Here is a 17,914-nt window from a genome sequence, read left to right as displayed (position 1 = left end):
GGAAAAGGGAATGACCTGGGCAGGAAAAAAAGTCAAATCCTTCACCATCCCAGACAAGAATGCAGCACTTGTACCTGTTTGAGAGTTTTTCCTGCATTTGTATATTGAACAGTCCTGGCTTCTCACTTTCTCCTCCCCTTTTCCTGAGTGTCACCTGGCACAGGTCATTTCTGAGCTGTGCAGTGTGAAGAGAGAACATTGAGGTGACCCCTTGGGCAGACCCCCTTTGCCCTGTGGAAGATGCCCTGGGGTGAGTGTCTGGTGCTGTGTTTTATTTCATATTTCTCTCCAGGTTCCAGCACATTGCTGAGGTAGTGCAGAGCAGCATGAGGCATGTGTGACATTTATGAGATGAGACAAATTCCTCTTGACCTGGAGTGATGCATTTCACAGACACGGAGGAGTATTTTCTTGATTAGGTAGATTTAATTTTCTTGTATGGATTTGCACTGTCAGGGCATTTTTTTCCAGCCTTCCTTTGATGGGAAAGATGTGTTCATGATGCTGGACTGCCACTGAGAAATCTGGGCTCAGTTCTTGGCTGGGTCACAGACTTTGTGAGATGCTGGCAAGCAGTTCCTTCTTGTTCCTTGGCTGTGGATGAGGAGATCTTCAGTTCTTCTATCAGGAGCTTAAGGCTGTTCCTTTTAATAATGCACCAGCCTCCGTACTGTGAGGTAAATAAGGCTTTCTTTTGCATATTTCTGTGCAGCAGTTTGATTCATCACTTCCAGTTGTCTCCAGATTTTTCATTCTTTTTTTATTGAGCAGCATTATCCTGTCTCACATTTTCATTCTACTTTGCCTAATGCTGATGAAGAAGAGATACATGTGGTGATAAAGTACATTCCGGGTGAGCTGGGGTGAAGAGCTTATCTGTTCCAAGTCTCCTCCCTTGTAATCCTGAAAGGTTAGTTGGAGCATTGAAAGGACTCCTCCTGAATGATATTGGAGGCAATGTTCAGCTCATAAATATTTGTGTTTCATCACCCTATCAATGAAAATCTGGAAGGCTGTTATACCCTGTTGGTTCTGTCCTCACTGACTGTAAAATTTTAATTGGTTTTACTTCTGGTGCTTGTTAACCCAAATGTAATGTTGAGTTCCTGGGGAAATGAAATCCCTTCCAGAATTTTGGAAAGAATTGTTTAAATAGAGGCATGTTTTTCGTGATTAATTTTTTCAGGACAAACTGTTTTCTGCTCTTTGCAGGGGAAAAGCCTCCCACTGCCTTTATCCATGTCCTTAATTCAGCCAACTTGTTTACAAGGATTGAGTTTTAAAATCAAAGCACCATCAGGACTCAGCTGTAACTTTGCCTGCAATGACAAGATTGCTAAATAACTTGTATTATTTGTGCTGTAAGCTCTGTGGAAGTGGCAGCCTTTACGGCTTTGATTTTTTAACACCACCTGCTCCAAATAAATGCCCCAGGTGACACATCCACCTTGACCTTCCTGTGGGAGGCTCAGGTCTGGCACTGCCTCCACAAGCCCCAAACTGGGACCATAGTTAATGGAGCAGCACTGTAAGGAACTTGGGGAGAACAAGGTGGGTCTGCAAAATAGGCAACTGATGAGCAAAAAGGGCTCTGGAGGAGACTGTCACTCACCAGAGGGTCAGCTTTATCTAATTTTGCAGTGCTGTGGTTATTTCAGAGGGCTGAAATCACGTGCCTTATGAATAATGGTCCATTTTCCCCATCATCTCCCAGCCCTTAATGCATGAAAAATTGTGGGCAGAGTCTGACTTCTGTTTGATTTTGATGCAATTGGTTTTAGTCATAAACAGTGTTGATTCTCTGAGAGCTGAGTGAAAGCAGTCATTTTGGCACCCCTCAGTATCACTGTCTACAGAGCCTTGTTCAAGCCTCTGTATGTTTGAAATCACATACTGCAGAATTTTACTGAATTTTGTCACTGACTATCCCTGTATGGAGAAGCCAGCAAACTCTAATTAGAAACAATGAAAAAATCTAATAAAATAATATACTAATACTACATGACTGGCTGAATTAAACATATAAACCTGGAGGGTTTTTTTCCTTATTTCTCACTCTTTCCTCCTCTGGCCACTGTTAATTATTTGCAGTTTGAGTTACCCCAGAATATGAGCCCTGGTGTCACCTACTTGAAATGACCTGGCTGATAGAAACATTTCTAACCCTGGCCCAGAATTGCCCATTATTAACAGCAAGATGTGGCCTCCAAACTGAGTATTGAAATCACAGTTCAGGGAAGAGCCAGCAGTCCGTTTACAAGTTTAATTATTAGTCTCAACTGAAACTGGCAGGCTGGAAATGTAAAGATCTTTCCTGAATTAAAACATCTTCAGGTGATGGTAGAACTTTGCAGAGCTCCATAAAACCTATTGTCTCTGGTGAAATCTGTCTCTTTGATCTCAGCCTCAATTTTAGGTTTCTACAAAATTAAACAAAACTATGCAAATATTTGAGAAGTGAATCAATTTCTTATATTAAAAATAAAACAACTTCTTCTTCTTTCATATAGAATGTGCTGTTTATTAAAGCTGGTGTTCCTGAACTTAAATAGCCAAATGCACACAGAGAGATTTGTCCTTTAAATTGTTTGAAGGCTCTTGTTTACCACTATTGATTCGTGCCAGCCTTGCTCTTGTTTTAAATCCATCCAGGCTTTGGTGTTCCTTGGCTTTGATGGCTCATACTCATCAGATAGCAATTTATATGTTTCAGTTATAACCTCATGACAGGCCTCATGTTTCACAGTAACAAAAAGGCTGTTTTACACTTGAAATGATTAAATTGTCAGCTTCTGAGCACACTCTGAAAAATTGTCTAAGTTAATTGTCTGTTTATGGTTTTCATGAGAATTTGCATGTGCAAATCAGGTATTTTGTTGCACAACCCCCATCTGAGTTGTAAATACATCCAGGCAGGTTTGGCAGGTATGTTTGGGCTAAAGTCAAGAATTACTATATGCTGAAAACCTGGAGGGTGGCTGAAACCACATTCAGATTTGGTCATTGACATTTGAGGGATGTTGATTTTGTAATGCTGCTTAAAGCTTCTTTGGCTGAATTTCATTTTATGCAGGGGTGTTAGTATTTTGTGTTCTCCTTGGTAGGGAACATGTCCTTTTATGTGCTTTATATTGTTTTGGAATTAATATTCATATGTATATGCTGTTTATCACTTTTGATTTTCATAAGCTTTTTTTTTTTTTCCCTGAGTGATCTGTAATTTGGAATCAGCATCTATGAAAGAATTAAGTATTGTTTTTTTCAGGCTGGTCATGAGACTTTGCAGCAAACCCTGGAGATAAACTGTAAATTCAATGAGCCCAGCATGGTGCTCCAACACCAGTGTACATAATAACCACAGTCATAGTTAGAGGATGACCATGCAGCTGGTGAAAAATATGTCTCTAATATTAATACACTACTATAATTTGTTAGTAACTATTTGAAGAATAGGAACAGTATCCATCTTAGTTCTCTGCCCAACTGTATTTAAAGATGATAACTGCATGCTAAATTGTTAAGCAGACAGAGTGAAGATATTCTGTCTGTAAATCTAAATACTGCTCAGGCTTTACACAACCCCAGAGTTGCTCTGCACAGCCTCTTGGTGAGGCCAGCCAGCGTCCAGGGAAGGAGCAAGGAGCAGTGATTGATGGGCTGAGATAAAACCCAGCCACACCTGGGTGCCCTTGGGATTTGTGAGCATGGACATAATCACCAAACCCAGCCTGCCTGGGGTCAGTGCAGGTGAGCTCAGGTCAGCCCAAGTGAAAGTTTAAAAGGCCATCATTAATCACAGCTGCAGAATCACTTTCAGCCATTGCTTTTAAGGTAGGGAGGAGCAGTTTTGGCCAACTGGTTGGTGCAGGTGTGAGCTGAGCAGGTGATGTGCTCAGGTAAGGTTTTTTTTCTTTGTTTTTTTGTTTTTTTAATGTAGCCATTGGAAAGAGCTAGGCTGCTCCTTAAGGTGATTTAGGGGATGGAGGAACAGCTTCACAAGTTCTCTGGGTTGGGGCTCTGCAGGAAGGGGAGTTTTGAAGAATTGGTGAGGACAGGGTGCTTCACAGACTAGAACTAAGAACTGTTTTTCTGTAAAGTGGCTGCATTGGGACCACAGCAAACTGGGAGAGCTGAGTGATGGGCAGGTGAGTCAATCCTTCCTGCTTTGCTCCGTGCTGGTTAGACTCTGGGAAGCCATCACATTTTGGGCTTCATCCCAAAAGAAAGAGATAGTTGGGAAAACAGAGTCAAGAAAGGGACAGCAAAAATGAACTTAGAATAGAGGCTGTGGGGAGAAAAGCTGTGGGGTTCAGGCTATTAACTGTGAGGGGAAAAAAGAGGTAACTGGAATGAGGTGAGGTCATGTTTGAGTTCTCCTGGGCTGCTGCAGGGAAGAGAGGAAGGGAATGGGCAGTTCTCTCGTTTGTGGTGGTTGGGAGGACAAGACATGCTATTAAGGGTATATAATTTTGAGAAGCAGATGGAGAAGCAGGGGGGCAGATTTGCCCCAGGAAGTTGTGGAGTTGCAGTCACTGGGGGTCAGAAGTTAGATAAACATCTGCCAGAAAAGATAGAGCTGCCTGGCCTCTGCTCTGAGGGTCCTTTCAACCCTCTTTGCAATGATGACTTTGAAATCAAATTCTGCATGAAAAGAAGGCAACGCATTGCCTTTCCTCTGCAAAGAAGGAGATGCAGGGTGTGCCCAGGAGGAAGAGATGTGGAATAAAGTGGTTGTGGCAAGGGACAAGATGTGACTGAGACCTGAAACCAGTATTATTTCCTTCCTTCTCTTTAAATATTAATAGAGTTTTATTTCATGCTATTGGGATAGCCAGCATTATTCTAAGCTGCTGCCTAGGCCATTAATGCACTGTGCTTTGAGTTATATTTTGCAGGCTTTTTTCCTCCCCTCTCAAGAGATTTTTTTTTCTGCCTCACTGGCAGCAGAGCTGGGATGTGATGCAGTGTGGTACTTCATGAACGAGTTCCTTAGCCTCTGGAAGGAACAGTGACTTTCTGGGGCAAAACTCCTTTGCTTCCTTACTCAACAGTAAACAGACCTGCAGGATGACTGATCTTGATAATAATAAAGAAAAGCACACTGTGCACTGGGGAAATAATAAGAAAAGGATTTATATGTGGTTTGGAGAGGGATTCTTGGGGCCATAATCCTCATCCAAAGGAACTCTCAGTACCAGGGACACTGTGGAAAAGTCTGTTCAAATTATCAAGTGTATACCATCCAAAAACCTTTGCATGTAACAGCACAAGAAGGTCAGTTTGGGGAATTACAGTCCCTCCCACCCCTCCTGAGCCAGGTGCAGTGAGCTGAGGTCTGGGAGATGTAGTGGTGGCTATTGGAGGTGCTCTCTGGAGTGTAAATCCTGTGGTTTGTGGGGTGCATGTGCATTCAAACAGCTCTGCTTGCCCACTTACAGGGATTCTCTTGGCCTCTGGTCATCTGCTCAAAACAAAAGCTAAAACCTTGAAGGTTTTGTCTGCTTGGAAGCATTTTCTGTCTGAGGTGCTTAGCAGCAAGCCTGGGCAGCAGAGTGTCAGTGTGATCCATAATTTCTGGTCTCTGTGAGTAAAGCCTTTTCATCCGCATCAGTGATGGGAAGAGCACAGGCTTTGTCACTCCCGTGCTGTGAAAGGACCTGTGTTATTTGTATTGCCCTGTGCCCCCTGGAAGGCAGAGAGCCAGGGCAGCACCAGGCAGAGGTGCTGCTGCCTTGGCAGGAGGCTGTCACACATATCTACAACTCTTCAGTCTCGGTAAAGACAGAGCAGGGAAGGGCAGACTCTCGGTTTGCTCGTTAATGCCTCTGCTGGTCACTCTAAGTGGAAATATATTTGGTGGCTTTTGTGTATTAACAGGCTTTGGCGTTGGACAGGACTGTGGAGAATTCAGAAGCTGGAAGTTGTGTTTTTCCTTGTCTCAGTGTGCTGAGGGTAAACAGCTCTGCCCTCTAGTGCCGTTTGCCAAATCCGGTAAAGCTGATTCACTGATCACATCAGTGATCCAGGGAACACAGAGCATCCCTCGGAGCACACTGCCCTGTGCTGGTCCAGGCTGCTCTGGGCATCCCTGGGAGCAGCTGGAGCCAGGACAGGAGGGTTTTAGCCCCATGCCAGGCAGGAAAGCGTGGCACACGTTGACATACCCGCTGCCCAGCATCCCCACGTTCATTTCTGTTCTCCCTCAAACAACCCCGCTTAGCCTGATATTTGCTTTCCCATTATGTTTGTTATGCCTTTGAGAGACATGCAGAAGAGCTAAATGGTTTCAGCAGCTTTGCTCTTTCAGCCCCATAAATAATGGATTCATCAGGGTGAGAAAACACATGCCCAGACACAAACACATGCAGAGCCCTGCGGAGGAAAGAGAATAAAGACGGAAGCTCGAGATCCTAATGCAGAGCCCTGTGCCAGTAAACTGGGAGCTGCTTTTTGGAGTGAGAAAGTGTCAGGGGGTGGGTATGGAGTTAATTGCCTCAAGAAGAGGCTAAAAGCAATTAGGAATGGAAGTGGGGTTTGAAGTGGTGAGTTGCTACCTGCTTGGCTTTTGGAGAGGGCCATTAGTTTGAAGGGGATGTTTGTTTTATCATCTGTGAGTTCTGTTTTTAAGCATCAGACGAAATAATTTGGTTGTGGCTGGCACCTTGCAGCCTAACAGGGAGTACAGACATACTGTGAACCTGCTGGACAGTGTCAGCTTGATGGGGCAGGATAGTGGGGTTTCAAAGAATCAGCTTTTCAGGAAGTTTTTTAAAAGCAAATAAAATAATAGATTGGACACAACAAATCCTCACTGCTGAGAGTACTTGCAGAGATGGTGTATGTGCAACTAGACACCAGAGAATCCACCCATTCCTCCTCTTCTGCTGGGCCTGTTGTGGACTTCTGGGGTTTGCAAGGGCTCTTTGCTTGCTGATGCTTTGAGTGCCTTTTCCAGGAGAGATGATGTGAAGTGGGAGGTGTGAGCCTGGCTGGTGTGGGCAGCCCAAAACCCAGGTGTCTGCAAACCTGGGCTGCACCAGGAAGGTAAATGAAATGCAAGAGGTTCACCTGGGGAGCCTTAGCAAAGTCCTGCTGGCTGGAGATTGTGTTAACTCTGTTAAGTTCTTTTCCAGAAAAATGGCAAAGAAAAATGCACTGGTTTGCAGTTAGTCCTTCAAACACAAGTGCTCTTGGACAGCCAGTGGAGCACATGGGCATCTCTTGAATTTAGCAAATGCTGGGTCTTCAATTCTCTGATTCATCTTAGCTTGATTTGCACTGATGAGAACTAGGGCATTTTCATGAAATGTGGTCTTCTACCTATAGCTGTGTCTAAAAGGTTTTACAGGTCAGCTGCCAAGATGAGGTTATCTTTGGTGGAATGGAAAATTTGCTTGGGGAAGGCTGGGCAATTCCATTTGGAGGCACTTTACCACTCTGCAGGTGACGATGGTGGGAAAAATTTGTGTGCAAAGTCTGAAGATTCTGAAGTTCTAAACTTAACTGGGGCTTGGAGTTCTTACATTGGTACCAAAACCATAACTACTTGACTAGTACATAAATAACCCTCCAATATGCATGCACTGATTTATTTTTTTCCCCCCTGACACTCAGGCCATCTATGACAACTCTTACAAGAGTTGTCTCTCTTGACCTGCTATATTTTTGTCCTTGATCTCTGAAGCAAGTGATATCTACAAGATTGTGCTGTCGAACCTCCTTCCTTCTCCCCATGGATTTTGAACTTCATTAGCCTCTTACCCACTGTGGGTAAACACTGTGTCACTGTGGGGTTTGTGAACCCATCTGGCTGGCTGAGCAGAGGCCTCTTGGTGCTTTTAGAGGTTCACCCTAAAGCTGACAAATTAAAGTGGGGGTGAAGGCAAAGAAAGAGGCATTAGTAATTCCTGAGTTCAGGAGAAGTTCAGCCAGAGCTTCCCCCAGTAACTGTCAGCTCCCTTCTCATCCCTCTTTATATATTTTGTTGTAATGATGAAAGCTAAAATGCAAATGCAAATTCAAGATAATTTTGCAGATCATCATTCCTAGGATTGCTGCAATCATTACAGGCTGAAATAATGTAAGTAGAAACATAATAGCAATGGGATAGAGGAGTGGGCAAAAAAGAAAATACGTTTTTAGCTGAATTTTGGAAGGAAACAGAGTTAATGAGTTGGAGCTCATCTAGATGGCAGCAGCAGGCATTACTTTTCCTAGCAAGAGCTGATGCATGTCTGGAGAATAAAAGTGGATTAAAAAGTTGCCTGATTAGTTACATGGAGGTTGAAAGAGCTACAAGAAAGGGCTAGGAGTAGACTGAAACAACCAAAGTATCATGGATTTACACGTACTTAATTTTATTCAGAGTGAGTGACTGATACTGGGCAGTTAATAAAACCAAGCTGCTATATCTGTGTAATCCCTAGCTGAGTTTATTTTTTAAATAGTGCTTGGCTTGAGCAGTTTTGTTCCACAGAGTGGCCAGGGAAGGAGAATGAAGGTGGCAGCAGAGGATTTGCCCCAGCCTGCAGACAGCACAGGATGCACCAGGGGTTTGAACCACCCACTGTTGTGCTCATCCCCTGCTGGAAGACAGTCCCCAGCATCAAACCAGAGGTGTGTGCATTTTATGGGCTCATCTAGCCTCTGCCCTCTCCTGCCAAACCCAGAGCACGAAGTCCCTTGGGGTGACTGTGCATGAATTTGATGTAGGCAGGTCCTTTGCCTTTTGTCTTTTTTTTTTTTGGGGGGTGTGAATCCTAGCTAAGCAAGCTAATAAAGCCAGGAGCTGTATAATTAGTGGGAGCAGGTCCCTGTGTGTGCATGGGGCAGTTGTCAGCAAGGCTGTTCCAGGCTGAGCTCACAGGCTCTGCCCCCACTCTGTGCCAGACAGAGCCTTGGTGAAGATGGGCACAGGTGGGCTGCTCAGTGTGACGGAAAATAATTAGGAGAGCATTAGTTTTAGGTTGAAATGAATGGATTGTCCAGCTGTAGCTGCTGTAGAGAGGAAGCTGAATGTTAATTAGATGCCACCAGTAATTATGGTGATTATGTATTTTTTGAGTGGCTGTTGGGAATAGCTCAATTCGCTTCCACGGGGTGATGTGAATGATGTTTCTAATCGGTTTAAGGAAGAGGAAAGGTACTTTTTTTTTTAACAAGGACAATTGCAGTAAAACAAAGCTACTGGAGGATGCAAAAAAAATGCAAGTTGTTAGATGTAATTGCTCGGGAAAAATGATTATTCTTTGAACTAAGAGAAAATGCTTTGTGTCTGCTGCAAGAAATACATCCTGCTTCTCTACAGAGAAAAATTAGACCCTGGCAGAGCTGAGACCTAAACCTGTTTTCCCAGCTCATGGTGCATTTTCTTAACTGCGAGACAAGCAGACCTCTTGAAAATAACTCTGAATTTATTTTGCTGGCTTTCAGGCCTGTTTGATGCTTCTCTCTCCTTCTTACACAGATAAAGGTGATGCCAGTAAAATTAATGGAAACAGTGATTTTGTAAGAGACTATTACTTACATTACTTGCCAAGGGCCAATTTTAATATTTACATCAGAAAACTAATTTTACAGGCTTGTCCATGCACAGGGCTACTCCGAAACAGTTGCTCCATACATATTTATGTAGGCATTGTGATAAATCAAGTGCCCACATGCGAATCTGTTCAGCAATATCTGTTGTGCTCTATATTCAATTTTCCTTTCAGTTTTCTCTTTCAGTTGTAGATCAAGCCTCTCACTTGTACCCACTGGTTAAGAAGTGAACACATTAACATGCCACCCACTGTGTCTGATAACCTAACTAACACCTTCGATCTCAGCCTCAGCTCAAATTCACTCTTAGCATTATTTGTCAAGATTATTTGTAGAATAGATTTGCATAAATTCCCAACAAGCATGTACTGAACACCCAGACTTTTGTGGAATACTTTACTGGAAATGACTGGTGTGTGAGAATGTTGTCTTCCATGCAAACTGAGTGTTGCCCCTGGAGGGGTTCTCATTTCAAGAAATAATAACAAATACTTGAATATTACACACAAAATGTGTAACAAATACTTGAATCTTGCACACACAAAATGTGCAAAAGCCCAAGGACAGTGAGCTGATTTGCACAGAAACCCTCTGATGGTTGGACAAGGAGAGTCTTCTGCGATCCACAGGGAAGGTCGACCTAAAGCACTTGTGTGGCTGCCTAAGGTGAAACTTAAAAAATGCACCATTCACCTTCATTCACAGGGGAAATACATTACCTCACCCCCTGACCTTCCTGAAGACCAAGTTTGGAAGAGCCCTGCTGATGGTGATTCAGGTAAGACGTTGCTTGGTGTTTGCATTGGCTGTGTTACTTTCTGTTAGGGGCATTGCTGATTTTCCTGAGCATCAGGATAATACAAGACACCCTGGTGACTCTCAGTGGCCAGCATGTCTCAGACAGAACTGAAGAGGTGCCCAGCACAGCATCCTACACTTGCACTTTTGGGGCCATCAGTTGGAGAGGTGTAATCTTTCACCACATTGCCCAGCCCTTGCTTTCCTTCAGCTTTGTTCTCCATGTGGAGTTTCTTCAGAGAAACTTCTGCACCTGGTCATGTTAGCAGGGATCTCCTCCTTTGGGTGTGAGTGGAAGTCCATCTATTACAGAGCTGAGTGCAGCATGAGATGGGCACAGATAGATATCTCCTGTGCCCTGGCACACGGGCAGGTCTGTGGTGTGATGTGCCCTTCTCAGAAGCTGCTGCATTTTGCTCCCATGATGGATGCAGTTGTGTAGAGGGGAAGGATTTGCACAACCCTAGGTGGGTTGATTGCCTGAGCAGAGGGATGCCCCACATCTGGGAACAAGCCTTGGGCTAACAGCTGGCTGAAAGCTTTTGGTGGGTTGGATGTGTCTGGGAGCAAATGATTTGCCAAAGAGAAGGCTTTTGTCTCTGCTGCAAACAAAACAGCCCTTGCATTCCTTCATTATTTCCATCTAGGAAGGTTGATGGCCTCTTTGATTGAACTGTGATTAATGAAAAATAGGTAGCAAGATGAATGCTTTGCTCTTGCATCTAAAATCCACTGATAATTAGAACTTACAGGAGCAGTAATGTACTTCCTTTTCATTTTTCTGTGGCCAATGAGTCAGTTGAAATACATTTTCATCCCTTTATCCATAGTACTTTAATTTAGGGAATACAGAGACACTGCACACATTTTCTTGCATGCTTGGACCACTGTGCAAATGGAAAAGTTGGGTTGGCCTTGATTTACCCAGTGCTTACACAGCCTGTGCTCTCCTTCTTCAGATTCCTCCTGAAGGATCTACTGCTGTTTGATGGGAATTCATCAAAACATGTTGTGCCACTTCAGGAGCAGCATAGGACAGCCTGGGACTCATGTTCCTCTTCTTTGAGGGTGAAGAGCTGACAATTTTAAATGGACATACCACAAACAGTATAGTCAAGAGGAGATGGATGAAGACTAGGAGCCCTAGCAGGTTTTGAAGCTTTGAAGAATCAGACCCCAAGGATGTTTATTTTCAGGCCTGTGTTTATCAGAGTGATTGCTTTGCCATGTTCTCCTTGAGGACCTGGCTGAGCATCCAAAGAGGGGGCATATGCTGTCACCTCCACTGAGCAGGCTGGCTCATGCCACCAGATCTGTTTTGTTGCTGTAAGCTCCTCTGTGTGCTGTGCCATCACTAACATTTGTAAGAACAACAAGAAATTTTGCCTCTCTGGTGCCTGGCAGCCTGAGTTTTTCTTGTTTGTACTTGGACATGGGTATAGTTCTCAGTCATGCTGGTGATTTTGCTTCACCCTTGATGTGTTGGTGCTTCCCTTTTCTGTCCTCCCTCTGCCTGGCACAGCTGGGGCTGTGAGCTCTGCTTGCTGGCAGGGGGATGGCAGCTCACTGACAGAGCCACCACTGGGGTGACTTTGACCATAACACAGTTTCTCTGGGTCTTTGCAGCTTTTCTGAGTGAGGTCTGTCAGCCCGAGGGTTCATTTGCACAAACACCATGGGTGAGAAATCTAACACTGTGTTGGTCCATGTTTATTGTGAGTCTCAGGGCTGCTGAGAGCTCTGTCAGCCAAGGCAATCCCCCAACCCTTGGGAACACCAGGGCTGTCCAGGCTGGACATGGTGGGAGCTCTACTGCTTTGCCTGGGAGCACCATGGTGCTGTTTGGCAGCACAGGCCATGGCATAAACGATTTTGCTATCTTCTTGTCTCAATCAGTGAAGCAAGCTTAGTGATGAGGAAGGACAGAGCCAGGGAAGAGCTGTGTTCCCAGAGGGCTCTCACAGTGCACACGAAGGGATTTTTAACCCTGGGATCTCTCTGGACTGCTGGTCATGGTGTCTCAGGCTTGCATGGGAAGCAGTAGTTTCCCATGTGGCTGTTTCCCATTGTGCTGGGGCTGGCTCATCCTTGCTGTGGGCTGGGAGAAAGGGTGAGGAGGTTTTTTACACATTTTTAAACTGGTGCTCTGCTTCTCTTACTCCTGGGCTGATGGACACTGCTGTTGTCCATCCCAGGGATGGCTCCAGGAGCAGGCTGAGTGAAGGCTGGGATGCTGTACCACTTGTCTGACTGCAGTAGGCAGGGTGGTGGCTCTGCAGGAGGAAAAACTCCTCAGATGAACCAGTCTCCCATGATTCCCATATGGACCTGACGGTGCAGTGTGTGCTCTGGGCTCTTGTGTCAGTCCCAGCACAGGGAGGGGCTCTCCTCCAGGCAAGGGAGATGACTCTGGAGCTGGTCCAGGTGCATGCAGGGCCCTGGCACTGTGTCCCTCCTGGCACGGGCACCTTCCTCTGGGACACCACTTTGGGAAATGTGTTGTTTCCTGTCTCTTCCTTGCCAGCTCTCAGCAATTTCTGTGCGTGCCCACCAGAGAGCAACCCTGGCACAGGGTTGTTGTCTCCAGAGAGATGAGGATTGTAGGGCTGGCTGAGTGTGAGGTCAAATCCATCTTCCCTCACCCTTTCCAGCCCTATCACCTCATCCCAAACCTGAGCTGAACAGCGAGTTTAGCCCCTCTGTGTCCTGGGCAAGAGGAGTATCCCACAGGGAAGGAAGAGCATGCTGGAAGAGAGAGGCAGGAGATCTGCCTGTGTCTTCTCCAGCAATCCCAATGCCATCTCCAGGGAAGGACCATGCCATTAATTAGCAAGGGACATCAGTCCAATGTGCAGGAAACAAGTAGGGGTCCAGATAGAGCTTAGCTATTTGGATAGCTAAAGATCTGGTGCTTTTTGTAGTTTCCTATAAGTGCATAGACAAATTGTACTCATCTCATAGAAGCACAGAATCATTTAGTCTGGAAAAGACCTTTGAGTCCAACAGACATCCCAGTGGGTATCTTTGGTGCTTGAACAGGTAGCTGGGTGTCTTGATGAGGTTGGGTTTTTTTGTGAGACTCCATCCCGTGTTTGGGGAAGGAGCAAACCCCTGCTTGTCATGTATCCTCAGGCTTTGTGAGTGTCAGCTCAACCTCAGTGTGGCAAGAAGTCCCAGAATAGGCAGGGACTTGGAGGTGTGGGGTTCAACAATGCAACATCAAATACCTTACCTGAGCTGCTCGGCTCAGGAGGGAGAGATGGGCAGGACTGGTCTTTCCAGGGACAGACACAGTGAATTTCCTGCTGGAAGGACGTGTCCCTCCCCTCTGTGCTTTGCCAGAGCCCTAGGAGCAGTGTTCACATGCCAGTGCTGGGTGCCAAGGTCTGTGGCACTGCTGAGCTGCAGCCCCAGAGCCTGCAGAAATGGGCTTTGAGAGAAAGCTGAGGGAAGAAACAACTCCTTGCTATTTTTATCCTTGCACCAGCCCCCGGGGATTTCGATTGACAGGATTAGTTATGAAGCCAATATTATGAGTTTAACTATGAGTGAAATAACACAACTTCTGTGGGAAGCAGAGTAAAAGAGGCAATTATACAGTAGTTTAATAACAGCGCGCTGCTGGCTGGGTAGCTGAAAACTTACAGTTGACAGTAATTAGATTTTTCCATTCTTCCTGTTAAATAGCTATAAAAATTACAACAGAAAATAATCTGATTCTCTTTTATTTCATGCTGTTTTCATCATGCAGTCAGTATCCATTTGGCCTTCTGATTATTCTTTTATATGTTCTTCTGTTATAAATCTGGTATTTAAGACATGCAGAAATGGAACAATGTTAAAAAAATGCAGAAAGCACTAGGAATCAGGGAATGGCAGTAACACTCCTCTGAGCATGAGGAATCCAGGGGATGCTTGAATGGACAGTGAGCACTTTCCAAATTGACTAACTCTGAATAACAGCTGGACTTCTAACCATGGGAGTTATTCCAAATCATTTAAAATTACAGTAAAAAATGAGATGTTAGAAATTAAATCCCCATTTGCCTGCCTGTTACTGTAATGTGCCAGGTGTAGATAAGCAGGAGGGAGGGAGGTGCTGTGGTGCATCACTCTGCACTGGTGGCTTGCTGCCCTCATCTCCCTGGTGGGCTGGGAGTCCATGCTGTGCTGTGATTCTGGGCTTCTCTCCCACCTTGGGCTCCATGCTGGGATAGCAGTGTGAGTGCTGGGGGTGTTTGTTGGCTGGCAAAGAGCTGGGCTTGGACAAAAATCTGTGAGGTCCCTCAGATCTGCAGTGCTTTTTCTCTTCCCAGTCTTTGCTCTCTCCCACAGCCCTGCTGTGCTGGGATTTTTGCCCTGCAGTGCTGGGACTCTACAGGCATCTCATGTCCCTGTTGTTCACATCCCAAGTGATGCTTCCTTGTCTGCTGCCCTCCTTTCAAGCACTGTCCTTTTTTCTGTGTCTAGACAGGAGTAAGTTTTCTCTTATGGCATAAAAACGTGAATTACTTTAGAAATACACAGTTGTTAAACTTGCAGGGTGAAACTTGATGAGCCAGCAAATGTGTGGCATTTTGGCTGCTTGTGATTGTAGCTTGAAAGTGCTGCACAGCACAAAGGGCAGAGCTCTCAGGTTTGCTCTCACCACTGAAAGCTCAGGGGTGGGATATTTGCTTCGAGATTAAAAGTATTCTTCCTCTTGCTCTCCTTTACCGTGTAATGTAAAAGATCCAGGTATGATAAATGGTATCCTGGTTGTGATGTTGTGCAGGGAATTCAATCTGAGATGGTTTTGCAGCTCTGGTGCCTGGTGGGATCTCTGACACACACAGTAAATATGTTCTGCGGCAGCACGCCCGACCTCACAGCACAGCATGTCTCTGATTTTATTTCCTTTTCTCTGTCATGACAGGAGCATCACAGTTCAACCTCACACTCGTGGTGCAGTTTTAAAGCACGCTGGAGGTGCCCAGAGCTGATAGCAGGGCAAAGGCCACCTCCAGGTTTGCATCTGCCCGATTTGGTTCCACTTGTCGAAGAAATGTGCTGTGCTTTTGGCAGATGCAAATGCTCCAGATGGTACTGGGAAAAGTGAAAATGAAAGATTTGATTTCCTCCCTTCCTCACTTTAATAAAATCCTGTTCATCTCTCTGGTACAGCCTTGTTTATTTTTTTCCCCAGGGGCTTTTAAAAACATATCCCTTCTCTTTTTTCCTACCTCTCTACCTCTGAGCCTTTGACCTTCAGCTCATCCCTGTGTTGCTGGAAGTTGTTCTGCTGGTTGTTGCAGTCTGTCATCCAAAGCAGGTACCTTCTTCTGGTGCTAAGTTCATAGTCTGTAAAAAGTGGGTGTAATCCATTAATGAGATGCCTGACTGTTCCTGTGCTGGGGGTGTTACCAGGTTTGAGCCAGCTGGGCAACAGTAGTGAGCAGTGTGGGCTCTTGACACCTGGATGTGCACTGGTGAAGTGCAAACTTTCAGCGTGTGCTAAAACAAATCTTCCCTGGTGTTCTGGGTTCCTGCTGGCCCCTGTGAGAGGGACAACCAGCTCATAACAGCTGGTGCTGCTCTTGGGCTGTGTCTGCTGCCCTGTTGGACAGTGTTCTTCTGCAAGGCTCTGGTGGAAGAGCAAGAGGCTGAAAGGAGTCACCTTCTGGGGCTGGTCCAACCCGTGGGCCACTACCTGGACCTAATTTTGGCTTGGGAGGATGAGGGAGAGGAGAGCTGTCATCTCCCCCCTTAGCTCCATCTGGAATGGCATGTGTGCTCCCAGGCGTGTGCTGTGCTGATGCTCACACAGTGCCCAAGTCACCACCCTGCATTAGATTATTCCAGCACCTTTCCTTGTTACAAAATTAGATCCATTTTTGCAAATTGCTGCTGCACTAGTAATTGAATTGAAGGGGTATTTTTGTTAATTTTCTCTTTCCCCCCTCTTTTTTTTTTTTTTCTCCACTGGAGTAAATCAGGAATAAGTCAACAGAACCAAGCCCTTAGAGCTTTCAGCAACATGCTCATTTAAATTGGATGCAAGAGGGTGTCTGTGTTTACATTTGGCCTGCCAAGAATCTCTGTTTCAGAAACTGGCTTACATAATATGTCAAAATTGGTTTACTCATTAGCATTGCAAACTGCGTGAAACAAGCCGCAGATTGATAAACTCGCAGCAATATTTGCATCCGGATCCGAGTGGCACAGGGGGAGGGGAGGTTCATTAGGAAACGTTCCATTTCCACAAGAAAAACAAATGGTTTCCAGTTATAGATCTCAGACTTCGTTAATTTTCTGTCTTCCCAAATTTAAATAAAGATTGAGAGGGAAATGTGAAAATCTCTGTTGGCAAACAGGCAGCCTGTCTTAATATTTCCTGTGCTGGTGAGTTGTTTACAGCAGCAGCTCCAGGTAGGCTGATTATCCTCTCCCAGCTGGAGCTGCAGCCCTCTGCCAGGCTCCAGCCTGCTTGGACACCGCTGCTGCCTTGATTGATGCTTTCTCTGCAGCACAGGTGTGATGGACACTTTAATATTATTAATTAACTTTTCCGAATGTGGAGTGGGCACTGATGCAGTAGTGTGGTCCAAAGGGACTTGGGTGGTGCTGCCTGTCCCTACCCTTACCTGGCTGTGTTAAGTTGGACTCAGTGATCTTAGAGGTCTTTTCCCCCTTTTATAATTCTGTGCTGGCCTCATGCAGATGCCTCTCCTGAGTACAGCTGTATCCAGGGATAAATCTCTCCCCAGGCTGCTGCCTGTCCTGCTGCTGGTGTCACTGCATCCCTTTCAGCAGCACTGGCTCTGAACCTTGCACAAAGTTGATACAAATCTATTGGATGTGTACTGCTTTTCAGTAGTGTCTAAAGTAGTTTGGGCCTTAAATCCCAGGAAGATTTTTATTTTGCTTTGAAACTCCCAGCTCAAAAATCAGAAGTAAAAAGCTCTAATACAGCACAGAGACATGGCATAGCAGTGCTGGCGTTGGCAGCAGCTCTTCTTGTGCTTGGTGATGCTGGGTGCCCCATCCAGTACTTCAGATGAATTTTTGAGCAGGAGTCTAACAAAGCTGGAGGAAGGACCAGCCTGCAGTGCTGCAGGGTCTGCCGCAGCCTGACAAGTGTTTTGCCTTGTCAGCAATCACTGGCACATTGGCTTTCGGCAGCATTAATACTGATCCACAGGATTCATAGTGTGTTACAGGTTAGGGGAAAAAAAGCAGGCTTTGGTTTCTGTGTCCTGTAGAGTCTGTGTTGCAGTGTTGTGTGGAGGAGGTCTGTGACAGGACAGTCTTTATCTGCTCCAACCCCTTGTGCTCTGGCTAAAGCTGCATCCCCCACAGGTGCCCAGTGGGCACATATTTTAGAGACCTGAGACACAGCAGCTCTCAGCTCAGCAAAACTCTTCTAATGTATGTTTTTCAAAGTTTTCAGAAGAGTTTAGTGAGTTTGAGTAAGCAGTTGTTAGCTGTGGGAAGGGAAAATAAATTTTCTCGCTGGAAAATGAAATGAGAGGTGTTTGCATTTCACTTACTGTCACACCTTGCAGCAAGAGGCTGGTCACCATGACATACAGCGTGC

General features: G+C 45.3%; 1 protein-coding gene and 1 long non-coding RNA gene across 2 annotated transcripts in view; both read left to right on the top strand.

Annotated features, from left to right (window-relative positions):
• SYNPR (synaptoporin) overlaps positions 1-17,914 on the top strand; it is a 98,726-nt gene that overhangs the window by 37,648 nt on the left and 43,164 nt on the right. The window lies entirely within an intron of this gene.
• On the top strand, positions 3,811-13,096 carry LOC146431589 (uncharacterized). Its single transcript, XR_014854703.1, has 3 exons — positions 3,811-3,896; positions 10,246-10,318; positions 11,298-13,096. It is a non-coding gene; the product is annotated as an uncharacterized LOC146431589 (long non-coding RNA).

This window comes from Lichenostomus cassidix, chromosome 12 (assembly GCF_008360975.1).
Source record: "Lichenostomus cassidix isolate B80296 chromosome 12, HeHo_3.0, whole genome shotgun sequence".
Taxonomy (NCBI): domain Eukaryota; kingdom Metazoa; phylum Chordata; class Aves; order Passeriformes; family Meliphagidae; genus Lichenostomus; species Lichenostomus cassidix.
Note: the sequence above shows the minus strand (reverse complement) of the source record. Positions and strands in the feature narration are given on the sequence as shown.